This window comes from Triticum aestivum, chromosome 4A, assembly GCF_018294505.1.
Source record: "Triticum aestivum cultivar Chinese Spring chromosome 4A, IWGSC CS RefSeq v2.1, whole genome shotgun sequence".
Lineage (NCBI taxonomy): Eukaryota > Viridiplantae > Streptophyta > Magnoliopsida > Poales > Poaceae > Triticum > Triticum aestivum.
The window spans coordinates 311943119-311969427 of record NC_057803.1 but is presented as its reverse complement, the minus strand read 5'-3'; the positions used below and the strand labels follow the sequence as shown (position 1 = coordinate 311969427).

At 46.7% G+C, this 26309-nt stretch overlaps 2 long non-coding RNA genes across 19 annotated transcripts; one reads left to right on the top strand and one right to left on the bottom strand.

Annotated features, from left to right (window-relative positions):
• Positions 1 to 2943: 2943 nt before the first annotated feature.
• LOC123081991 (uncharacterized) lies at positions 2944 to 9121 on the bottom strand. The gene is made up of 3 exons (XR_006438893.1): positions 8963 to 9121; positions 6710 to 6713; positions 2944 to 2954 (listed from the first exon to the last, which is right to left on the bottom strand). It is a non-coding gene; the product is annotated as an uncharacterized lncRNA (long non-coding RNA).
• Positions 9122 to 13828: 4707 nt separating this feature from the next.
• Positions 13829 to 22596, top strand: LOC123086015 (uncharacterized). Of its 18 annotated transcripts, none has more exons than XR_006440276.1 (8): positions 13832 to 17491; positions 17568 to 18306; positions 18412 to 18831; positions 18984 to 19140; positions 19455 to 19564; positions 19763 to 20614; positions 20960 to 21120; positions 21261 to 22158. It is a non-coding gene; the product is annotated as an uncharacterized lncRNA (long non-coding RNA). The 18 variants fall into 18 exon arrangements; XR_006440279.1 differs by having other exon boundaries at positions 17207 to 17491; positions 20518 to 20614; XR_006440266.1 differs by adding an exon at positions 22384 to 22596 and having other exon boundaries at positions 13831 to 17491; positions 18984 to 20614; positions 21261 to 21693.
• Positions 22597 to 26309: the final 3713 nt, after the last annotated feature.

Below are 26309 nucleotides of genomic sequence, written 5' to 3'. Positions count from 1 at the left end.
ACCCGATCATTTTCACCATTGTCCATTTCGCAATCCAACACTCTCGGATGTGGGGTTCTGGCAAACCCTTAAGGTTCGAACACTGGGGTGCGCGCGAAGCCTTTTCCTTCCACCGATCTATGCCCTAGATCGCTAAGATCTCACGGACGAACTCGATGGACTCGCAACACGGAAAGACGCAAGATTTATACTGGTTCGGGCCACCGTTGTGGTGTAATACCCTACTCCAGTGTGGTGGTGGTGGATTGCCTCTTGGGTTGATGATGAACAATACAATGGGAAGAACAGCCTCCTGAGGTTGAGGTGTTCTTGTGCTTGGCTAACTTGTGTGGGTGAGAGTGATCTAAGATCTTGTCGTCCACTACCTATGGTGGTGGCTAGTTCTACTTATAGAGGCCCTAGTCCTCTTCCCAAATCTTGAGAGGGAAGGGAGCCAACAATGGTGGGCAAATTGGAAGGAGGACAACTAGTACAAGCTATCCTGACAAAAGTGGTCTTCACCTGCCAAAGGCTCTGGTGGTGACGCCGTCTTGGGCTCCACGATGACCTCCGTCTTGCCGTCCTTCTGGTCTCGGTCTTGTTGCACCAAAATGGCAACCTTTGCCTGATGCCTCGGTACTCGTCGCCTGCGCTGGTTCCCTTAGCACCAAAGAGGAAACGAGGACGCTGTGCACGCTGGCGCCCGCCTGGTGTTGATCGTCATGGCTCACGTCATGAGAGCCTCGTGAGGTTCGCCTTGCCTTGATATCTCTGCTCCTCGTGAGCCTGCCTGACTAGGCCACTCCAGAGGAGGTCTTGTGTCGTCCCCCTCGCGAGGCTTGGCCCCTCGTGAGGGTCTTGGATGCCTTGTTGATGAAGGTGGGCCGTATGGCCTGCTAGCTTGGCCATGCTGTGGGCCGCAGGCAGGCAAGCCTGGGGACCCCCATTCCCAGGACGCCGACAGTAGCCCCCAGGCCCAAGGTGCGCTCGGGCTTGGCTTCGCGCGAAGCCAAGGGTCAAGTACGGAGCACCGCGGGCCCCAAAAGCCTACGGCCTCGGTTGACGCGTGGTGGTTGATTGGACGCGGCGTCTCCACTTCCCCATGCTGCCTTGGCAACTGCACGACTTGACGAGTCCCTGCGACATGAAAGGAAAACCATCATTACCTACGATCGTGCGAGGTGCCAGTTGGCCTTCTCTTGCTATAAATTGGGAGGGTGGCGGAGCCCCCGTTGCTCATCTCTTCCTGCCTTGCCCCCGTCTTCTTCCTCGCTCCGTTGCTCGCTGCGCCACCGATGGCACCACGAAGGAAGTTCTCCGCCGCTGAGAAGGGAAAGGCCCCTCGCGATGGGCCCGACTCGCCGGCGCCCAAGCGTGGACATGGCCGTCCACGCAAGCACGCCACGTCCCGTGGCGCGACCCATTGTCGGAGCAGCGCCACAGCACGCGGAGGGGGTCGCCGCAGCCATGGCGATCCAGCTGACGAGGGGAGGCGTGCTTTGGTGGCGCCCCCCCCCCCGTCCGCGTTTCCACGCGGTGGAGGTGTCGCCGGAGTTTGTTGTCTGGTCGGAGAATCCGGCTGGCAACTGGCTCCACCTTCAGTGCTTATTCGCCAACGAGCTGTCGGCCTCTGGTCCAGGCGGACTCTGGCTGCAGGAGGATGGTTGCTGCAGCAAGGCCTCTTGGGTTGCGGTCGCGACTTCCACCGTGGGCAATGTAGCACTGGCCCGCGGTTGGCAGACGATCGCCCGCGCACACGGCTTGGGCCGGCGGTGCGCCCTCCACTTCAAGTACGACGGCGAATCAACCCTCTACGTGAGGGTGTTTGGGGAAGATGGTCGCCGCGCTGGGTGCTGCCCCGAGGCGAACGATGGTGAGGAGGTGCATGGTCTCAGGGACGGTCGCGACGAGGATGAGGGCGAGCCTGCCCTTGGGAGCGGTTGCGTCTTGTCCAAATACGGCGACTCTTCCTCCGGTGACAGCTCTAGCAGCAGTGGCCACGACCATCCGCCGCGCCCGCTTTGAAAGCGGCAGTGGGTCATCTCGTCGCCGCGCCTCCGTGAAGCGCGACGAAGGATCCGGCTAGGCTCGGGGTGCCGCTAGGGGTCTGCCTCCGCAGATTGCCGCAACGCTACTTTTGTTTTACTCTTTTTCCTGCATCAAGAATGTAACCAGTTTGGGGCCAGGGGGTGTGTATCGAACTATGGTTCCTTGGTTGTGGCACCATGCGTGTTGTGTCGTCATTTCGTGCAAAGATAACTTAACCTGGTATATCCGAGACACCCTCTTCCTCACGAGGCGCTCATTTCCTCGCGTCCATCTTGCCTTGGTGGCCTGCATTTGCTCGGGAACTGCAAAAGCTCGTTAGGAAGTGCGTTAAAAGATTTGGCGTTCTCCCTGGCCCCGACCTGGCGCCTTGTATCGCGGTACCCGAGGGGCATGGACTAGGAGGGGCACGCTAGCTTTTGGTCTCGAACGAGGGCGGCTCGCGAGAAGGAAGAGAAGGGAGAAAATGCTCGCGAGGGCACCTGCCCAGCCCCCTCGCGAGGCATGCAAGAGAGAGAACATGAGCTAACCCGAGCCGGAGAAACGCAGCGAGAGGCGAGGGAGTCAACTCAGCAAAGAATGCCAAAAGCAAATTTCGAGTAAGGAAAAGGAAGCCAAATACGGAAAGCAAATGAAAAGCCGCGTCCGGCACCTAATCTAGTCTTCAATTATTCTCATCAGCGCGGAGCTAAGTGCTGCCACTAGGCGTGGGCGGGAGCCCCAGGGCCTGAGGCCGGCACCCCTGAGACTCCGGGGCGTGTACAGCCCCAACTCATTATTACGTGAGAGTGTCAGGGGCGGTGATTCTTCACAGGCACCGGGCCTTCTTCACAGGCTCTGGGCCTTGCTTCACAGGCTCTGGGCCTTGCTTTATAGGTAAAACTTCCGAAGGTGCTGGATGTTCTAGGCATTTTGGACTGATACTCCGTCTTGTGTCTTCAGGCGCACGATGCCAGGCCTGGAGATGTGGACGACCTTGAATGGGCCCTCCCACATTGGTGAAAGCTTATGCAGCCCTTCCCTGGAGAGGACCCGCCTCAAGGCTAGGTCTCCCGTCTCGAGTGTCCTGGAGCGGATGTTGCGGCAGTGGTATCGCCGCAGTGCTTGCTGGTACCTCGCCGCCCGTAGCGCAGCTTCGCGGCGACGTTCCTCCACCAACACGAGATCCATCCGCCGCGTGGCGTCCTGCTGTGTTTCATCGAACGCCAGGACCCATGCGGGGCGATGCTTGACCTCATGAGGGAGGACCGCTTCGGCTCCGTAGACGAGGAAGAATGGAGTCTCTCCCGTTGGCTTGGTGGCGGTGGTCCGAATGGACCATAGTATGGACTGGAGCTCGTCATGCCAGCCCCTACCGCATGCCTCCAGCTTCTTTTTGAAGGTCCTGGTCTTGAGGCCCCTCAGGACCTCTGCATTAGCACGTTCGGCCTGACCATTGCTCCTGGGGTGGGCCACCGAAGCGTAGCAGATCTGCGTTCCAAGGTTAGCACAGTAGGTTTTGAAGAGGTTGCTAGTAAACTGCGAATCGTTATCTGTGATGATGCGGTTGGGGACCCCGAAGCAGCTCACGAGGCCCTTGATGAACTTGACAGCAGAGCCGGCTGGGATGGTACAGACGGCTTCCACTTCCACCCACTTGGTGAACTTGTTGATGGCGACGTAGAGGTAACGGTAGCCCCCTGGCGCCCGAGGGAACGGGCCTAGGATATCCAGCCCCCAGACCGCGAATGGCCATGTGAGCGGGATAGTTTAAAGGCCCTGAGTTGGTTGATGGATTTGTTTGGCGTGGAATTGGCAAGCTTCGCAAGACTTCACCAGCTCGGCTGCGTCGTTGAGTGCTGTAGGCCAGTAGAATCCACTGCGGAACACCTTGCCGACGAGGGTCTGTGACGACGAGTGGTGTTCGTAGTCCCTACCGTGTATGTTAATCAGCAACTCCCTTCCTTGGTCGCTAGATATGCAGCGTAGTGTGACATCATTAGGTCGCTTCCTATATAACTCGCCGTCTTGGATACAGTATGCCGTGGCTTGCCGGGCCACGCGCTCCGCCTCCTCTTCCTTCTCCATCAATGTCCCGTGCGTCAAGTAATCCTTGAATTCCTTAGTCCAGCATTCCTCCTGGGGCTCGAACGCCAAGAGCAGCCGAGCTCCGGAGGTTGGTCCACAGATCGGGGCTCCCACGGCCGGAGGCTGGGGGAGCTCTTCCCGAGGCTGAGTCATGCTTGAGAGAGGTGGCGCATCTGATGGCTTGAAGAGCCGCTCCTCAAAGACGCCTGTGTAACGCCCCGAGACCGATGCGCCAGGTGTCTTCCAGTTATTCGCTGTTGTTGCCTTGTCATTTGCTTGCGTGTCATGCATTTTTTATCATGTCATCATGTGCATCGCATTTGCATACATGTTCGTCTCATACATCCGAGCATTTTCCCTGTTGTCCGTTTTGCATTCCAGCGCTCCTATGTCATCCGGTGTCCCTTTCTACCTATTTTCGTGTGCGGGTGTTAAACGTTCTCGGATTGGACTGAGACTTGCCAAGCGGCCTTGGTTTATTACCGGTAGACCGCCTGTCAAGTTTCGTACCATTTGGACTTCGTTTGATACTCCAACGGTTAACCGAGGGACCGTAAAGGCCTTGTGTGTGTTGCAGCCCAACACTCCTCCAAAATGGCCCAAAACCCACCTAAACCCCCTCCATCTTCTCGGTCATTCGATCATGATCGCGTGGCCGAAAACCGTGCTCAATTTGGAGTCTCCTAGCTCCCTCTACCTATATATATATGTGGCTCTCACCGAAAATTCACGGACGAAACCCTAGATCTCACCTCCCTCCACGCCGCCGGACATGTCCGCCCGTCGGCGGATGCGTCCACCCCGCTGCCACGTCGCCCCGGCCAACCGGGAGGCGACATGTCACCCTCCCCCGCCGCCGCAGCCAACCGGCGCCCGCCACCTGTCGCGCTCTCCTCTCTCCACCGCGCGCCGCCGCCGGCCCGCGTGGCCCGTCCCGCCGACGCCGCGCCCGTGCGCCACCCGAGGCCCCCCGCCGCCGCTAGGTGCTTTCCCCATTGCCACTCACCCTTCGCCGGACCTCGCTCGCGACCGCCGCCATATCACCGCCACCTCGTCGCCGGTGCAAGCGCCGTCCCACCGCCGTCCTTCCTTGCTGTCACCTCGCTTTCCTCCAGCCCCATTCGCTTCGTCCTCGCCTCGCCGGAGCCGTCACCTCGCCTCGCCGGAGAAGACCCACCTCGTCGGAGTTCGGTCCGGCCAGATCTGGTGGATCGGGATCAGATCCACCCATCCCTCCAACCAAACATCTCCCTCCGCCCCGGATCTCGTCATCCTGCACCGCTCCGTCCCATTGACTTTCTGAGAGAGGTTGATTTTCCCTAAGTCACAGAAAGTTTGAGCATACTTCATCGCATCATAACTTTGCATCCGTGGCTCCGTTTTGGGCATGTAGCATATCAAATTGTTCGTCTCGATGAGCACTTCATTTCATTCCATTGCACCATGTTCATTTGAGCTCATCTTGATGCCCTAAATGTTGTTGCAAGAGTGCTATGTAATGTTAGTTTCAGATTCTTATCAGTAATTGAACATTTGTCATTTTTGCCATGATTAATGTGTGCTGCATATGAGTATGAGCTCTACATGTGTTTTGAAGTATGCCATGCCATCTTTACAGGAGTGTATGCCATGTATTTTTGTGATCTTTGTGGTGACTAGCACAAGCATGCAAAGTAGCTCTCGTAATGTTGCTGATTTCAGGGACTTAGAAATATTCTAAGTCATTGCCCTGATAATATTTTTTATGCCATGTATTCATGTTGTTACAGAGTGATCCATGCCTCTTTTGAGCATGATCAGTAAGGATGTTTTGTAGATATTATTGTGCTCTTTCCATCCATGTCTTTGTTTGCAATTATGGAGCACCCTAGCTTGGCTCAATCTTGCTCTACTTTTGCTATAAAATGTTCCTGGCAGATTGTTTACATGTTAAGCAATTTTGCCGAGGATGTTGTAGTTGATCCATGCATGCTATGAGGTTGTTCTTGCCATGTTTAGCTTCTATGCCATGTCTACTTGCTGGGTGTATGATTAGTTTGTCATGCAATGCCTTGTGTTGAGTGCATCGAGCTCGTAAACATGCCTACGTGAATCTGTTTTGCCATGTTCCAGTTTTCTACTAAGTCTGAATCTGTTAACGAAAGTTGCTATGTTCACATGGGTGCCATCATATCTTCTGATCCTTTTTGGCTTATGGTCAGTAAGGGACTTTTGTTGTATGCTTTGAGTAGCTTCATGCCATGCCTTGCTTTGCCATGATATGTTCCTGTAGCATGTAGTTATCTTGCTCTAAGCATTGCTTCCTGATGTTAAATCTTGCCTTCTTAATTTCACTAAGTCTGTAACCTGTTATCTTTTGCACTTTTGCCATACTTGTTTGAACCTGCTATTGTGTGATTTAGCCGTAGCTCAATGTTCATCTTTTGTCAAGCATTTTGAGTGGATCCCTGCCATGTGCCTTGTTGTCATGTTAGAGTGCAGTAGCTCATCTTTCTTGATGCATTTAGATGGCCTCGTGCTGTTAATCGCAGTCCGGTGCCATATTTGTTTTGCTTGTCATTTGCAAACCGTGCATTCGATTCCGATGGTCTTTATATCGATTTCGACCGAAATCAACTCATCTTTCCAGTGGCACTCTTTGTTTTCCAAGTTGAGGCCAGGTTCAATCTTTCCTTTCCGAAACATGCATATGCATCGCATATCGCACCCCGCATATCATGCCATGTTTTGCATCATGTTGCTTGTGCATTGCATGTGGTTGATTGTGTCTCCATTTGCTTGTGTTCTTGCCTTGGGTAGAGCCGGTAGACGAGTACGTGATCGAGGAACCCGTTGAGTACGCTTACAAGGATCAAGCTAACGTCAACTCGGAGAACTTTGCAGGCAAGATGACCATACCCTCGAAATCACTTCTATCTTTGCTTGCTAGTTGCTCTCTCTTTTGCTATGCCTATGTTGCGATACCTACCACTTGTTATATCATGCCTCCCATATTTCCATGAGCCTCTAACCCACCTTGTCCTAGCAAACCGTTTTTTGGCTATGTTACCACTTTGCTCAGCCCCTCTTATAGCGTTGCTAGTTGCAGGTGAAGATTGGAGTTTGTTCCTTGTTGGAACATGTTTATTGTTGGGATATCATTATTATATCTTGTCTATTTTAATGCATCTATATACTTGGTAAAGGGTGGAAGGCTCGGCCTTATGCCTGGTGTTTTGTTCCACTCTTGCCGCCTTAGTTTCTGTCATACCGGTGTTATGTTCCTTGATTTTGCGTTCCTTACACGGTTGGGTTATAATGGGAACCCCTTGACAGTTTGCCTTGAATAAAACTCCTCCAGCAAGGCCCAACCTTGGTTTTACCATTTGCCACCTAGCCTTTTTCCCTTGGGTTTCGCGGACTCAAGGGTTATCTTTATTTTAAACCTCCGGGCCAGTGCTCCTCTGAGTGTTGGTCCAACCTAGAGCACCGTGCGGGGCCGTCCCTTGGCAACTTGGGTTAGTACGCTTAGCTTATCTGGTGTGTCCTGAGAACGAGATATGTGCAGCTCCTATCGGGATTTGTCGGCATAGCGGATGGTCTTGCTGGACTTGTTTTACCATTGTCGAGTTGTCTTGTAACCAGGATTCCGAGTCTGATCGGATTGTCTTGGGAGAAGGAATATCCTTCGTTGATCGTGAGAGCTTGTGATGGGCTAAGTTGAGACACCCCTGCAGGGATTTGAACTTTCGAAAGCCGTGCCCGCGGTTATGGGCTGGTGGGAATTTGTTAATGTCCTATTGTAGAAAACCTTAAACTTAACTTAATTAAAATGAATCAACAGAGTGTGTGGCCGTGATGGTCTCGTTTCGGCGGAGTCAGGGAAGAGAACACGGTATCATGTTATGTTTGAACATAGGTTGTTCTAGGATCACTTCTTGATCATAGTACATCGATCATGCCTTTGCCTTCTCTTCTCGCTCTCATTTGCGTATATTAGCCACCATATATGCTAGTGCTTGCCGCAGCTCCACCTCATACCTTTAACCTACCTATAAGCTTAAATAGTCTTGATCACGAGGGTGTGAGATTGTTGAGTCCCCGTGACTCACAGATTACTTCAAACCAGATGCAGGGACCGATGATACCGCTCCAGGAGATTCGACTGAGCTCAAGTGGGAGTTTGATGTGGACTCAGGACGATACTACGTTTCCTTTCCGGACGATCAGTAGTGGTGCCCAGTTGGGGCGATCGGGGACATTGTTGCATTTTGGGGTTGTCTTTATTTTGGTTCCGTAGTCGGACCTTGATTGTATCTGGATGAATGTAATGATATTCATGCTATTGTGTGATGTGGCGAGTGTAAGCCAACTATGTACCTCTTTACCTTATCCATTACATGGGTTGTGTGAAGATTACCCCACTTGCGACATTGCTTACAATGCGATTATGCCTCTAAGTCGTGCTTCGGCATGTGGGAGATATAGTCGCATCGTGGGCGTTACAGCAGAGTTCTATTTTGCATCGATATATCTATTCCGAGATAGAAATAATTTGGGGCTCATCATGTTCCCAGTATGAGATGTGGTTGGGCAATAAATTGCATACCCTATGCCAAGCCTACCGAGTTCACTAAAGCAACAAGCAGGGGATCACCTTGATGCATATCGCCATCACATTTAGACCCAAAGATCTAGGAGCTGCAGTATGGGCATGATTAACTGGGCAGTGCCAAAATCAAGCTTCCGGATGGTGGCGACAACAATGGTGGCTGGAGGCGACGGGGCTAGCAGCGTGGCAAACAGTAGCGCGCAACATTTCAAAGTAGGGTGTGTGGCCAGTGCTTGCGGTGGTTGTGGATGATGAAGTACTGGACCTACGGTGGACGACCATCTGCAAGATCTACATCATCATCTTTGGGTCAGTTCGCCATGAAGGCCATTCTGCGAACGAGGTTGTTCATGTCCCTCCTCATGTACAGTTGTACTTCTATTCTAGGATTTCCACTCTGCACTCCATTCCGCATCCTGAATATTCAGAGTCTCGAGTTTGCACGAGTCTTGATTTAATTAAATGAATAGGCCAGTAAGATAGATTTTTGGCCGAGGATAGATTTTTGATCGTGTGTGGGATGAGAGGGAATAATTATCGAGTTAGGGTCGTGACATTTTTTCTCCCGTTGCAATGCACGGGCATTTTTGCTAGTCTTTCCCTAATAATAAAGCACGGATTGAGTCTCCGGGTTCACCTTCACAATACGTTTCTTCTCGTAAATTTACGCTTTCAGTTTGAATTTAGACATATAGGCGAGGTGGTAATAATTAATAGCTTCTTATGTTTTTTCCTTAAAATAAACCCGCAGTCCTATTTTATTGATCTATTTGGGCCAATGGAGTTAGCCCATTACATCCAACCCACCACTCTTGTCTGTTCGTTCATAGCGTGTTCCTGCCGACTCATGAATAGAATCATACGGACCCTGAGAACCAATCCAATCGCCATCGCCATAAAGATGAATTAATCCTCTCGATTTCCTCAGATAGCATCTCGAGAATCGAATCGGAACAAATCGATAAACCTAAAGATCTGTCGGGTGCAAAGCTGCCGACCCGAGGCTCGCCGCCTCATGTACCATGGCGCCGGCCGGGAATCCGTATTGCTCACCGCCAACGATCTCGACGAGGGCCATGCGGAGCGACTGCTGCAGCTGGGCCTCACGTAGCATGGCGCCGGCAGGGAATCCGTACTCGAGGTCGACCCAAGGTTCCTGCGAATTTTGAGGAGAGACGCGGTGATGCTTCTGCTGTTGGGCCTAGCGCAGCCAACCAAACCAGGGGAAAACGAAGGCCATTGTGTAGATCCTGGCGTGTTCAGTGCCGCTTCCGGATGTGCCGGCGTTCAAGTTGCTAGCGCAGCGGTGGAACGACGAATACACCGGCCACAGAATTGCAGTCTGATGCATATATAAATTTGATGGAAGGGCTTATCAAGAGACAGAAAGGACATACAAAAACAAACATGTGTAGGGAGAAAGGCAGTATAGAGAGCAGCAGAGTGGCACAGAGGTCCAAGGAAACTCGCGGCCAATTCATACCTTTAACTCCGCCAATCGGATCAAATTGCCTGCGCCGATTGGATCACATTGTCAGTGTCGGTGTCGCCGGAGTGAACGCCTCAGCGTCCTACTTGCCTGGTGCTTCCGCCTCTGTCAAACGAATCCTCGAGTGAGATGTAGCCGATCGCTTGCATGTATCATTGACTTGATCTGAGGGGAACATGCCAAGCCGCAACTCTCAAGCAGGAACTGTCGTCCTCTCTTTGCGTGTGTAGTTGCACGGTCTGCTCTATCTCCTCTCTTACTCCTGTTCTATTTGACTGTTAGCATTGTTAATCTTCTCCAGGCTTTAGAAGAGTACATGCCAGCTAGAATTCGTGAAAGAAAGTTATTATACAATCCTACAATGTTTTGCTTTGGTTTTCAGATGGTGTTTTTTGATTGATTCATCATGCGTGATGTTGCATGCGGTGATCTGAGAAATAAAGTCTGATTTATTTGTGCTAACGAGGACGACACAATGCTGAGGTAGGATGGGTTACACCTATGTTTAGAGATAAGGCTGAGATAAATGTTCAGAGTATGTTCATGGTCTGATTGCATGAGCATCCATGCCGGTGGCGTATGCTTGGTATGAGGTGGTGTATGTGCTGCACCTGATGGCCGTGGCGTGCCTCCTGTAAGCTAACTCCTTACTTCTTTGGAGGTCATACAGTGATGCTATGGGCACAGAGAATCTGAAGGTTAGTAATTTAGTACTTAGCTCTTCAATTCTTCTTCGATTAAGAACATTGTTGATTTTCATGACTTAGTGTACTTCTAGGTGCTAATAAAATAAATCAACCATATTGGGCCATCTGCGATAGCTAAACGAACCATGTGAAAGTGGAATGCATTACATTTTCAGAGAAAATTTACAGTAGCACAATATACAACATAAGGGGCATATAGAAGATGTTAGGTTGAAAGAATTGTTAGCCTCAAGCTGTAAAACATGACTATAAGAGGATTATACGAACTATAAGATGGACATACGTGTACAAATGATATTGTGGAATTTATTTGAGAGCACAATGGGCACATGTTTGTGCAGATTACTGGTGAGAGCAACTTTGGAGAGCTTGATTTTGACTTGGGTCGATAATTAAGAGATGTAGAAAGTTAAATTTAATCTCTAGAAATTCTGATCGTAACTTTATTTATCATTTTGGGGGCACATTTTGTACTCTGCTCCATGTATAACAAATCACTGGATTCTCGAGACACAAAGAAAAATAAATATCATATTGGTTTAAATTATTTTGTAACATTTTGGTTGAATTTGTATGACTTCGCTCCTTAATTATTTACATTGATTTATTTACAACAATATGAGTGCTGCCTTCTAGAGGAGCATCAAGCTCTAACACTATACACTTGCTCAAGAAGATCGAAAGCATCAACACCGAGGGAGAGATGGAGGGAGAGAGATAAGTATTATCCCCGTTGCAACGCACAAACATATGTGCTAGTCTTTCCCTAATAATAAAGCACGGATTGACTCATGGGTTCACCATCACAATACGCTTCTTTTCGTGAATTTACGCTTCCAGTTTATAAATATAAAATATATACGCGAGGCGGTACAAATTGGTTACTCCCTAATTTTTGTCGGTCTTCGTTCCGTCCGTCCGTCTCAACCAAAATTCCCCGCATGGGCCGCACATAGCTTATTTTGTGCATCTCCGCATGGGCCAAGGTGGGCCTGGTCGGATATTTTGGCAAAAAGGGACATTTACTTGCGTCAGGAATTGAACTCACGATCTCTCAAACCATACCATGTGTACTCAAGATGTTTACTTTTCTTATTCAATAGTACCACCTCGCCCCCTTACAACTGAAAGCACCAACATATATACGTCTTAGAGTTACACTTTATCAACCAGCTCAATAAGTCGGCTAAGGAAGAAAGGAAAATGAGTCCAGGGAAGAAAAGATATATACATCCATACTATGTGGGCTAATTAAAAGGAAACGAAGAAAGAAGGAAGGAAGAAAATTAGTGGGCAATGAGTTCTGGGAAGGAAAGAAATATGGTGGGCCAATTAAAATAGGAAGGAAGGAATATCCATACTACGTGGGCGCTAATTATACTAGAAGGAAGGAAAAAAGAATGATGCAGTGCATCCTATGTGGACTAATTAGACGAAATTCGGGCTAATTAACTTGTGGGAAATTAATGAGATTCATAATGCAATGCTTGCCGCATAAATTTAAAAGAGGGCGTTTAAGAAAACAAGTATTAAAGGAGATTAGGTGAAATTGCTAATTGGTGGTTGTTCAAGAAAAAGCCAAGAAACCCTCTAATTAAAGGAGAGTTTTTCTAAGGCACCTGAGTGTATTTGTGTGGAGGGCCTTTCTGTAATTGGCGTGGAGGGCGGCCGCTATCCGGCCCTGCTTGGATCCTAACCAAATACAATGAAGAACGACTCTTTTGTACTTTTTTCAGTTTCCTTCTCGATGTGTGCATGTGTGTTGCTGTGTAAAGCTCAATCTCATTAAGTTTTCTATAGCTAGGTACATGAGATAGGTTCTGCATATACCAGCTTAATCTGCATGCAAATCTTATAGGAAAGCAAGACTGGGTCGATTTGTCCTATAACTGTGTACATGTGTAAACTTGGGCAAAATTGAACACAACATAGTTTCATGTACCTTGGTTTGTTGGTTGTGCATGTCAATGTTGATGATCTCAAATAACTACTTGGTTCTGATTGTTGATGTTATAGGATGGATGTGTGCATAATGAAAGAGCATCATGGAGATAGCGGAAACTAAAGGCCTATTTTGCTTCCACACATGGTTTTGTCTTGTCCAATTTCACAGCTTGACTGGTTAGTAACTTACTATTTTACTGATCATGGAACAAACTATGTATAGGTCTAGGTCAAGACAAGGTGGATGATTCATCTGCCTAAATTGGGTAGGGTCCATCAACAACATGAGGCTGCTCGGTAAAAGAATATTTCACAGTTGCGCCTTAGAAAATCAAGCCATGAAAATACTATCAATTTCTCGGTTGAAAAATAATTATCTCTTTATGGCACATGTTTACCTCCTCTTCAACGGTTTTCATGTTAACTAGACCCCATTAAAGATTACATCACCTAGGCACCAACTCAATATGAGGGTGCTCGAAAACAAGCCGACGAACTTTCGCACTCGAGAATTCAGAAAAAAAATGTTTCATGTCTACCACATCTGCACAACCCGATTCTCGTGCCTCGCAAGCTATGTTACTTTAGTTGAAGGAAGGATAATGTAGGGATGCTATTTTCTCCTGTTGCAACGCACAGACAATTTTCCTAGTAATCTATTTTCCCTAATCTATCCCTGTCCCTAATAATAAAGCACGGATTGACTCCGTGGGTTCACCGTCACAATACGCTTTCTTCCCGTGAATTTACGCTTTCAGTTTTTTTATCTAAATTATTTTCTACATCCAAGGTGGTATTATTCATGTGAGTCGATGTTTAAGTTCGGTTTGATTACATATATGTTCGTGTCTGCTTCGTACGTCTCCCTCATCCCACACGCACGCAAACCTCCACGTGCCTCGCCTGGATTTCTTTTTTTAGGACTTGCCTGGATCTTTTTGGAAAGAATATATCTGTCCGGTTATTTTTCTCGTGACCCATCACAATACGGTCCATCACTTGGAATCGAACACAACATCCATGGCAGCTTTCCCAGTCATCTCCCATAAATCCAAGGAGCGGAGGAGAGAGGTGGGGAAGGGTGGATCCGTGGAGCGGAGGAGTAGCCAATCGTGCGCAAGCGAGGCCGATCCCACGGGGCGATTCATCCGGGTATGAGTGAAGCCGAGGCCGACGGCATCGAAGTCACCGTGGAGCTTGGGTGCTCATGCGGCAGTGGCAGCCAGGTGCATGTGCGGCGTTGACAACTAAGGCGACGGGTTCAGCCATGGTATGCGGATGTGGAGCCAGCTAAGTTGTGCGGCGGTTGCGTCGATTTAGGCGTGGGAGGCGGCGGAGTGGCGTTGGAGCCGGCCGGCCAGACTCACAATCGATGGAGAGGGTGGTGCGGTCGAGAGCGGGAGGCTGTGACAGTGGGGCGTGGCGGAGGTGGTGCCGTGCGGCCGGACGGGATCATCCTGGTCGAACAGGTCGCTGCCCCCAGGCTGCTCACCGGACTCCAATTCCCACCGCTCTCAAGCTCTAGATCGAGCTTCGTCTGGACCCATCTATTTGTGCGATACTGCGTTTCCTCTGGTGGCCATCTGTTCCGCTCAGCGTTTCCTCTGAATTTGAGAGGAGAAGGCCTTGAGGAGGTTCATGCAACCATGGACTGTTTAGATGAGATTAGTTGAGAGAAAAGGAAAATTGCCCATGCTGCCATGTGTGAGTCTGAGGTGAGTGAGTTCCCTGGTCCCCCGGTTGTCACAACATTGGCCACCACTCTATGCACAGCTGTGCCACCAAAATCAGATTTCATGTAGATAACAAGCCCTGTGGAATCGTTTATATCCAGACCAACGATGACCAACGATGCCGTAACAGAAGATTTTATATCCAGACTGTACCCCATAGTGGGAATTTTCAATAGGATATACCATCTCGATGCTCATGGTTTCTTCAGCATATATAGTCTCTACTATGTACTCTCTGTGCAACCAAGTTAATTGTGCAAGAGCCATTAAATATATATTTAGGCTTGCATATAAATAATTCTTTTTTAACTGTTGTTTGGTGATTGTGTCTCTTGCACACAATTTCTAGAAGATTTGAACGTATGGTAACATTACACGAATAATCCAAGTTCCTTTTACTATTCTGCGTGTAGTAGACTATCCTGCCTTTTTGTAATTACATAATTACTAATTAAGTTCATGTTGACTAGGGACCAATTCCGGATGCTTGCAAATTGTTAGAATTTGGTCGCCCTTTATTTTGTCCAGCATTTGTTATGTCCTGTAGCTTTCATATAGCTTTCTGGCTATAAACTACATACACATAGCCGTAAATTATTTATTTAGATTAATCTTTTAATGTTGTATATACATTGTTGGCATAAATTGATGCCCAATCTTGTGGCTGATTTGCCGCAGAAAGAGTGGTCCTAAATCCGAAATTCCTTGATGAACTTAGAGCAATCCGTTGCGACACAACCTTGGATGAGTTATTTTTTGATCAAATTATGATTTTTGAGAGCATTATATAAATTATAAATAGCTAATCTGAGCTATTCATAGTTGGGTAGGTTTCTATCAATCATTATTTGTCTTCTCCACTGTAAAAAATATTTCTCTTCTCGGTTATGTTGAGGTTAATGCAGCTGCTGGTCATACTTTATCAATATAGGCGGATGAAGCAGATTATGAAGAAAATGAACCTCAAGATGGTTTCTCAGTATGAGAATATGATTAAACATTCTCTCCAAGAATGAAGGCAAATTGTTTGCATGTCATTAACCCTTTCCTGTGAAGATTCAGATTCACAAAGGATAATATTCAGGTATGTGTATGTCTGCTCGAACGCAATCACATTCCAGAACATCGACTCGCTGGAGTCGTTGAGCTCCAGCCGTGGGATCTCCAGCATGCCGTAGGCAAAGCACAAGTCTAGGAATCTCATCACCATCTCTCTTGACTTTCACTGACCGGTGTTCTAGCTATTTTGTAAGTACTAGGCCGGCAGGCTTCATGTTCAGGAATTTGACACAAATGGTGGAGATTTAATGGAGAGAGACCATGGCTAATTACCTTTTCTTGGGGAATCATGATTAATTACCGACAAGTGCAATTACTGGCTACTGCATTCTATTAGTCATACATAGAGCCACGCTGAGAAAATTCTATTTCGAGGAATAAGTAGGCACAAGTAGTCTGCAAAACACAAAACAACGGGAAATGTCATGTTCAGCAGCGACAACACCATTGCTCTTCATTTTTTTTAGTTCGATCTATAATTCTCTATTAATCAGAATGATTATTCAAAGATTGGTGGTTGTTAGGTACCTGAAGTTAATGTGAAAGGAATGAGCACGAGTGATCTTCTCATTTCCTTTCACAAATTAGTCACAAGTTAAATGCAGCGTATGTGCATTTGCCAAGATTGTTGATGTTAATTTTCTCCTTATTGGCAGAGAGAAATGTGTTTAAAGTGAATTCTTTCCTTTCACAAATTAGTGACAAGTTAAATCACAAGGATTGTTCTATCCCGTCTCAGAGAAATGTGTTCAAAGTGAATTTTTCTCAGGGCTGAGACTTATTTATTAACTTATATAAGCCCTTCAGCTGATCATTTCAATGGCTGCAACGTAGAAGCTTTATGAGATTTGCCAAGTTTTATTATCTAAAGAAAGGTCATCATCTCCTGAAGCTGTAAAAATGTTTTTCTTTGGGTAAGAACAACATGGAGAGTTGACAGTAACCAAAATAAGTCCCTTTCTATTTATTACCACATATTATATTAATTATGGTCATGGGATGTGTTTCTGTACTACTTGGAGAAAAAACACAAACAACTGATATAAAGTGCCTTACTATAATTAGATTATATTTCGTTATTGAATGTGTTCCTATGCTATCCTGAATAAATAGAAATTTCAGATACAATGACCTGGGTATGTGAGCCGCATTGTTCTCATTTGAACGTCCCCTTCGGGATATAAACTTAAACACTTTTTCATAGCAACGCACACACAATGACGATGCCATCGGCCGACCCGCCTGACTGGACTAATGCGATGAGGGAGGATGCCATAGATTGGATGCTCACGTAGCTGGGCCTCGGCAAGGACACCTGCCTCACACCACCGCGCATTCATGTTCTCCCATAGGCCGAATTGTTGGGCAGATGGGTAGTAGGAGGCCATGGGTCGCATTGGGTCTGACCGATTCCTTGAGGACCTTCTTGAGACTGCCATGCTCTACGGTCGTGTGGACAGTCGGGCTTCATTGCGAGGCTAGGATGGATCATTGGTAGGGCAAAAAGGGTGTCAACCCAGACACGGTTGTCTTCCCGTTGCAATGCACGGGTCATTTTCCTAGTCCTGGTAATAATAAAGCACAGATTGATTTCGTTGGGTTCACCGTCGTGGCTTTTTTCATAAAAGTTCCTACTGTTTTTGGTAATTAACCCGCGGTACTAATTTAAGTGGTCTGCGGTGAAAAAACGTTTCGTTCGTGGGCTGACGCACGGGCTCTCCTCCCCCCGCGCAGCGCCCCCGAGCTCCAGATCGGGAGGGGAGCTCCCGATCCAGAGCCCCTCGCCGCCCCGCTGCCTTCGCGCTCGGCCTCGCCACCGGCCGCTGCGCCGCCGTCGACCATAGCCGGACCTCCACGTCTCGCGCCCCTTCTTATGGTTGGCCCTCTTCTCCGTTTCCTTCCCCTCTGTTTCTCTCCCTCACACAAGGATTGCCTCTCCCCTTCTTCTACAGGTGCAGCCATGGCCACCGGCCGCTGCGCCGCCCACCACGACGAGCTGCTCAACACTCTCCTCGCCGCCGCGGGCAACGGCCGGGAGGAGGAGGAGGACGCGCGGGAGGCACGGCAGCGTCAGAATCAACGCGTCGAATCCGGCCTCGGCTTACGGCAACACGGACGTGGATGCTCTGGCTGCGACCGCCGTGCTCTATGCCCCGACCCTGCTCGCCGAGTCCGTCCGACCTGGTGATCTCGCCGGCCAGCGACGGGAGGAGGGTGGCAAGCTGAGCCGGAGGAGAGCGAGGCGTCCACGTTACTTTAAGTGCAAAGCAGAGAAACACACACACACACACACACACACACTCAGGCACGAGCACAAGCTCTCCTCGCCTATGGTCACGGCGCCGCCGCCGCCATGCGTGGCCGCGCGGAGCGGAGGCCGTGATGGCAAGGCAGCCCTTTGGAGGCGCTCCTCCCTGACCAGGCCCAACCCCCGCTCCACCAGCTCGACCTCCTATTTCCTTCCCAATGCCGGGCACTGCCCGCTCTCCTCTCTGATTTCCGGCATGGAAAACCCTCTTCTCCGACTTTCGGCCTCTCCCAACCTCTGACCGGTGCTGCGGGACATATACAACATCTGCCCTCCATGCCATTGCAACTTCCAGCCTCGACGTCCATCGCCTTCTCTAGATCCAGCGGCCATCTGCACGGCTGCACGCCAACTGTTCGGTCAATTGACCCAACAGACACGAGGTATTTTTCCATTTTTTTGTTCCTTTGGTGTTCCATCCAGCACTAATGTGAAGGTTTTCGTTCAGATGCTACTCATGTTCTGTACATTCTAATTGATTATATTAGCCTAGAGAATGGAGAGAAAGAGGAGAAGTTGTCTTCAGCACCATACTGAACTATTGAAGCAACAGGAAGATGAGTGTATCGTGCAAGAGGAGATCCTGGCCGCCGTCCTGTGCCTCGGCGACCAGTACGACCATGTCCTCACGTGCCTCCTGCTGGTTGATCCGGTGCCAGCAACTGTCATCTTCCCAAAATTTAACTGGACATTTGAATGTTCTTATTTTTTTCTTCTGAAATGAACATAGCTGTGAGTTTTTTTATGGTGAAATCAAGTTCTGACAGAATTTACAATATACTTTGTATTGTTGTTTTTTAGGTCTTACGCACCTCATGTACCCAGGGCCATCCACACCCATTTTGACCGTTCATTAGATGTTTATCGGCTAGCAGGGGAGGCCATGAACAATCTTTTAAAAAACCCAGGTTTGTAGCGTTAAACACATGCTCCGGAAATGCTATACATGTTCTCTTATTTGTTCTTTTGGTAATCTACTTCACCACTGACTCAATTGTTGGTTCAACCAGTCTTTGTGGATTGAGTTCTTGATATTAGCGAATATTTTTCTGACCGGCAGGTGCAAGTGCTGAGTTACAACACGACATCGACGACGCAAAAGCCAGTATGTTTGAGCTAAGGGAACGATCTAGGGACAGTACCACCCGGCTACCCCAGCACTTAAGCTGACTGTCCAATTCCACTTTCATCCATGGAGGCTGCGGTTTAATCCTCAGGTTTGGCAACCTTTTCTCTCTACGGCTGAGTGTTGTAGTCCTGTCAAATGAAGCAGTGTTGTTTTTGCAATATAGAACAAATATATAAGGTGCTTCCAATTTCTTAATCCCAGAATTGACGAGACCTTATTTAGTTTGGACTCATAACAATGTGTCAATTATAAATAGAGCATTGTCATTTTCACGACGGATGGACGTATATCATATGTTCTCTTGCGTTGTATTTTGGTGAGAAAAAAGGAGAAATATGAGAGGAACAGAGAGAGCAGAGAGAGAGGCACACATCACTGAACCCTTTTGGATTCTAATGCAAGGTTGGATAATATGAAGTTTTTTGGCTTATCGTTGCGCCTCACGTTTCCGACCTCGCGTGGCTGTACACTTCTCGTACTCGACTGTTCGCCGGAACTTTGTCTGACCTGAGGTACATACTGCAGTGTCATCAATTTGCATCTGTCATCAAAGACTACTTTTGTCTATCATTTAAATTGCCACGAGTATTTGAAATTCATTCTTCTTACTTTTTCAGATAATATAGTATATACTACTTTTGTTCAAGTATATACTACTTTTTATCACTTTTACTTTTTCTCACCGGATGCATGCATGCTTCTCCTCACAGGTTTCCCTTGGTTCAGTACTTAATTTTTTTGGTGTATACTTTCTCCTCAGCAGTGAAGTATATGTACGACAAGACAGAAAGAAACATATACTGTTGATCGATACTGAAACACACCATACAGAAAGGCCCTCTCTTCTATACCCCTTTGCGAAAAATAGTATACTATCATTTGAAAAGAAAACACACCATACACTCCTTTGTGACAATGAGTATACACTGATCGTTATTGCCAGTATCATAGGCATATACTCTGAGAATAGTTGTATATATCCCATTTGAAAAAATAGTATGTATATACTCCTTGCAAACTACTCCATATCGTTTAATTGTTTTTAGATAAGACTATCCGTCGAGATACAATAACTAATTAGTATTTTAATAACTTGAATTGCATGGCTTGATCGCTCTGCTTGGGTCTTCTCTTATGTGTGAGTGCACCATGTGCGGGTTAATTTTTTTGGGTCTTCTAACTCTCTGGGATAATTTGCATCTCTATTTGTGCTAATTGGCAAGGTGCATGAATAATGATTTATCTAAGGTTTTTTGCTTAACGGAAAGGCCTTTTCAGTTAAAAAAACCCTACTGATTTGATCAACAGAATATGCCTCTGTTTTTAAATAGCAGTAGTTCCTCACAACTTCTACTTATTTAATTGACTATTTCGGTGTCAAGATCCAATAGCCTTGCTGTTAGTTAATGCTATTTATATTTTGTTCCAACAAAATGTTTACGGCCAAAAAACTCGTCATTTCCAGCAAAAACAATGGCTCGCTCCTGCCAGGTCGCAGCAAAAGTTTTGGCTGGTCCCATAAAAAATAGTTCCAGCAAAAAAGATTGTTGTCCTGGTCATAGGTACTGTATGATTCCACTCTACTCCTCTGTAGTTATTTGGCTGAAGATGTGCATTAGTGGTTGGCTGTGATAATACATATAGTAAGATTGCATGTTATGCTTAGCAGAGCTTAGCAGAAATTTGCTAGAGGAGTTGCAACAGCCTTGATCAAATATTATTTTCATTATTCCTTCTTGGTTTTAGACAATAACAATAGATAATCTTCATCGAAATTTGCTAGAGAAGTTGCAACAGCTTTGGTCAAATATTATTTTTATTATTCCTTGTTGGTTTTAGACAATAAAGTAGAGAATCTAAATCCTTCTACTATATGTGTACCTGTAATAGAGCAATGCTTGGTGCAGCTAGCTGCAGGAAGGACCAACTTGACTTGATGGGGATACAATCACCAAGAAAGATTCATACCTGAACTTACCTTTATGCATTGCACGAACTACCAAGATATTGTATCTCCCTATATGATCCATAACTCATACACACATGAGTAGCGATGGGATACTATTTGGTATGAACAACATCATCGTCTTGCAATTCTAACATGTATTCATTGAACTTATTTATCCACATAATAGTGATGCATCTTACGTATCTGTCTATTGTATCTGAATCTAAAATGTAATTAACTCCTTAATTTGCCTTCAACAGGATTGAGTGATCTAGAATGTAAGCTTACCTCGGTGGTTCAGATTATCACTATTAGTCTTCTGGTCGTGGCAATTTTTTAGACTTCTGGTGTAAAGCTATGAAGGGATTTGCTTGGAAACAATACTGAAAGGATACCTTAACTTCATTTTATCCCCTAGATTAGTATAAGTATATTAAGTCCCCGTTTATTTAGATGTATAGCTTGCATGACAGTTTTGTTTAAACCGATTTTTGGGGCATTTAGCAATTCTCACATATGTTGTTACTCATGCACTTGCTTTTGAAGATATCATTTCCAATGTCAATGTTTACAAAATTGTTAATCTTTTTTTTTATCGGAGTTCAGCCATGTTTTCCACCAAGGATTCAACTCGGAAGCATCTGATTCTTATCTTGTCCGATTCACTCTGCATGTTAATTCACAACTTGCAAGGTAATTATATATTTAAATTAACCATTTTTTATAATGACAATGAACATGTCATTTCTAAGCACTGGCATGCACTTTTTATTTCATGTCGATAACACGGTGATGCTTCGCGAAATGTTTGAACAGGGTAGATAGCCATTCAACTAGGGTGAGCTGATTTTTCCCCGTTGCAATGCACGGGCACTTTTGCTAGAAGTAGAGGCATTTATTAAATGAAGCAAAGTCGCACTGTCTTTATCATGCCAATAGGCAATTGTGCCTACAAATTAGACAATAGGGGAGATTTAGCAAGTCACCGGCTCTGAAAGCATAAAAAATAATTCAGTATATAGGCGACTACTCAATTTTGAAGAGGTACTTCTTCCAAAAAGATAGTACGTGAGCCTTTTCTAAGCTGTAGGATATCATAGTCTGCTCTGCTAGCTGTAAATTGTAAGATAGGTGGCTGCATGTCTCATATTCCTGCTATTTACATGCTCGACACTGAGATAACCTTCTCATCGGCTTCTGGTAAGCTCCCTCTCGACATGCTTGCATACCGGACAGTTTTGGTGCATTTGTAGTAGCTCGTATCAATGGTTTCAGCTCTGCTAAACAATGGGTTCAATTATTTCATTAGTCTTAGCTACTGTGATTTGATAAGGAATATACTAACAAATTTTGTTTGGTTCACTTGAACTCCGCCCCTTAAAGAGGTACTATATCTTATCAAGCCTGCGAGACACTGGGTCCTCCGAGCACTCCTCCCTATCCGACCACAATTCTTCCAACCCAGTACAGTAGCTCAAGGCGTCATCGATGGTCTTAGCAACGCACGGGCACATTTACTAGTAATGTTTAGGCCTCTTTTGGTTCATAGGATTGAAAAATCATAGGAATAGAAAAGTTATAGGAAATGAGATGACATGTATCTCAAATCCTATGCATAGGAATAGGAAAAGAGATGCCCTTTGATTCATACCATAGGATTTTTTCCATTAAGTCTAGGTTAATGTTTATTTTCCTATGAAATGTGGAGGATAGGAAGAATTCCTTCATAGAAATAGGATTTCATTCCTACAAACCAAAGAGCTCTGAAGGAATTTTTCCTATAGAAATCCTATCCTATGAAAATCCTACAAAATTCTTTCAAACCAAAGGAGGCCTTATTTTCTAATTAATAGCATTGCATGCAACGAACTAACCACTGCATGTCGTGTTTGCTAGTTTCAAGTCATTAAAAGCATGCATACCCATATCTCTTATTGGTTGATATGTCAAGAAAAAAGAAATGAGGTAGAAGTTAATGCACTGCGCCTAAGTATTTTGGGATTATTTGGTTTTCGTAAGATGACACCTAGACGGAGGGAGTATTATACTTGAAGGCTACAAGGTTGGCTATAGATGACGTGGCAGTGTCACGTAGCCATCAGCTGGTTATACTATTAACTATGCTCTTATAATACTCCTATATTTAAGAACGGAGGGAGTAGTTGGCATGCATGATACTACCTATAATACTCCCATTACAACCAGCCTGGTAGAATTAAAATACCTATTCTAAATGGTCGCCGCCCGATCTCTTTGTCCTCCTTTAGCATCCGGCAGAAGAAGAATCGAGCAAGACACCAGCTGTATTCGCCGGCGTCGCCTCGACGGTGGCCTTCATGGGATACAATCGGCGGTGGCCTCCTAGGTTCTACTTTTCCTCGATGATGGCGGCAGGCGGGGACGTGCTGCCCGTCACCTCGTCCACATCCACGTAGCCGCATCACCTCGTCGACTTCTTTCTCTGCCTGCATGTCGCGGTAACGCGTGCGTCGACGACGGATGGCACAGTGGCAGACACTGGAGGCGCTGTACGACGCGGCAGCGTCGAGGGCAGCGACGATGCCCGTGCCTCCGTGCTCCTCGACAAACCGACGTGGAGCAAGTCGGCACTCTTCCTCGAGCTGTATTGGAGAGGCCAGCTGTGGAACCATGCGCTGGCTTAGTGCGGCAACTGCCTCCGACGGGCTAGGCGAGGTAGGTGGAGATGCGAGCTGCCGGGCTCGGTGGGCCACCCAGATGGCTTTTATGCCGGAAAACTGCTCTTCCTACTCATCGGATGCCGCCGAAAGAGTGGACAAAATGGTGGAAGGAGGAGCTTGGCCGGCGTCCTGCTCCTGAACGGACGTCTGTGGCCGGAGTTGGTTTCTTGCATTCCACGCGGGTTTCCATATCTATACTATCTTCTTCTTCTTCTATTCTTCTATTTCTATCTTCTATATATAGTGTACCAATTTTAAGTAGGACTAAGAATATCAATCATTACCGTTGATCTTCTAGATCCAACGGCCAATATCGGTAGGATTCGCATAAATAGTACACTGCTGCTACCTCACTTGTGGTCTAGAACAATCATGTACCCTTTCTATAAAAAAGAAGCCCATAACTAGGTTAATGGGCTTTGTTGCCACATGACCACCAGATGGTTTGATTGAGCCCAGTCAAGATGGTTTAGTAGGAGAATGTGGATATTTCTCAAAAAAAAAGAACACGTGAAAAAGTTGAAGAAACGTGCAGTTCTTGTTAAATGAACGCACAGTTTTATGACATGAATACTACTTCCTGCTTTTACGATATTGAACTAACAACATTTATACATCACTATAATTTCTTTTTCTTTGAATCTATTAGCACATAATTTCTTTTTCTTTGAATCTATTTGCACGTGTATATATACTAGTCTATATATAGTGTACCAATTTTAAGTAGGACTAAGAACATCAATCATAACTCCGTACGTTCATCGTTCATCGTGATGCAAGAGGTGTGAGCCGAGGAACACTGTTGGAGACACCCCCCATAATTTTCCTCGTCATCATCTGAGTCATAGAAGATCTCACCCACATCATCATTAGGCATGCATCCACCTTCATAGACAACGTGTGCAGAAGGAGTAGAGGCGACTGGGGACGCACCACGTCGTGGGCACTCCGTACGTGCTCGTGTGCGTGTAGCGTTCGTGCTTTTCCATCGGTGCTAACTCTAAGGCCGAGGCTGCGGTCGTTTTCGTCTCCGGCTAGTCGTTGAGCAACGACAATAAAGAGGTGCTGCAAGAGATGTGTAGGCACCGTTGTGTGCTAGCTTCGCCATAGCACGATGAACCGGACGTTACCCAAAATGGCACACGCCTCCATGCAGCCATGGGTGTGCGCATGCATGTGTTATTCACATGCATTCTGTGGCCGAGTGTGTGTGTGCATGCATGTGTTATGTATGTGCGTTGTATGCTCCATGCTGGGCACGTTTGTGCATGAGTTGGATCAACATGAGTTAGTGCGTCGGCGTGTGTATACGCGTGGTTGCATGCGTCCTGTACATGTGTGGCTTCTTGCGTGGCTATCAATACTTCCTCCGTCTCGATTTATAAGACATGCGCATTGTTCTAGGTTGACAATTTAACTAGCTAAATATGTATCATATTGGATGAAAAATATATGTTTAGAAACTACATCCACTTAAGAATCTAATGATATACTTTTGGTGACATATAACTCATATTTAGTTAGTCAAATTGATGACCTAGAACTACGCGCATGCCCTATAAACCGTAACAGAGGGAGTATAAACTAATAAAATATCTTCAACTTAGCATTCTGATATATCGTCTCTAGTGGTTAGCGAAGAGTTCATGTTATTTTATTTATTTATAGGCGGGCAGGCGGCAAAAAACAAGGGAAAACGTGTAACGTTCCTTGTAGACGCTCCACCACGAGGTTCCTTGCTCCTTCTCGGTCATCGGGAATCTATGTTCTTCCACTCTTTTTTTACGTGAGCTTTGTTCATCCTTTTGCCAACACGCGAGACATCTAGCATCAAGGTGCATGTGTCATGCAAGAAAATGGAGATAATCAGATAAGCAGCGCGTAAGTGAGTCATGCACTTCGATGGCACCTACTCCTACTACACAATATTTTTTCCTCCTCGATGGCACGTGAATAGTGCACGTATTCAACGACGGAGCATGAGATTGTAGCCATGACATGGCCAGCCCTTTTTTGAGAGACTACGTGCTAAATAACTTTGATGTGTCCTGTCAACTCACAGAACGACGAGAAGCTTGCTTACTACGTCTTCTCCCTCGCCAACGCGTGCGCGGTGGCTCACAGCACGAGGAAAAACTTTTGCTTACAAGCGGTGTATGTGCAACTGTTCATTTGTTGTTAGATTGCCACAAGTACTACTGTAGTACCACCATTATTGTTTGACTTCCGGAAGAGGCGAAGAGCCAAGCGCAAGGCTAGCCATAGTGGGAGTAACATAAGTAGGAGTACCTCCTTTTTTTATTTTAGAAACAACCACACGCGAATATTGGACGGTACCATCACAACAACTAAATCAAAAATCGAAACCATCCTGCCCGGCGCAAGCTGAGCCCGCCGCTCCACATTGATGGCAAGTCAGGGCGACGCGACCTCTCACTGCTTCCCCGTTGAAGTGGCGTGCCGACCGAGGGCACTGCCCGCTGCACGCTCGACATTTCAGACTACACATATTTGTGAGACAAAAGGTGCGGCCATTATTAATGATATAGTATTATACTAAAGGGACTAACTATTGTAAGCATGCTACGTATAATACTAGATGATGTGTCA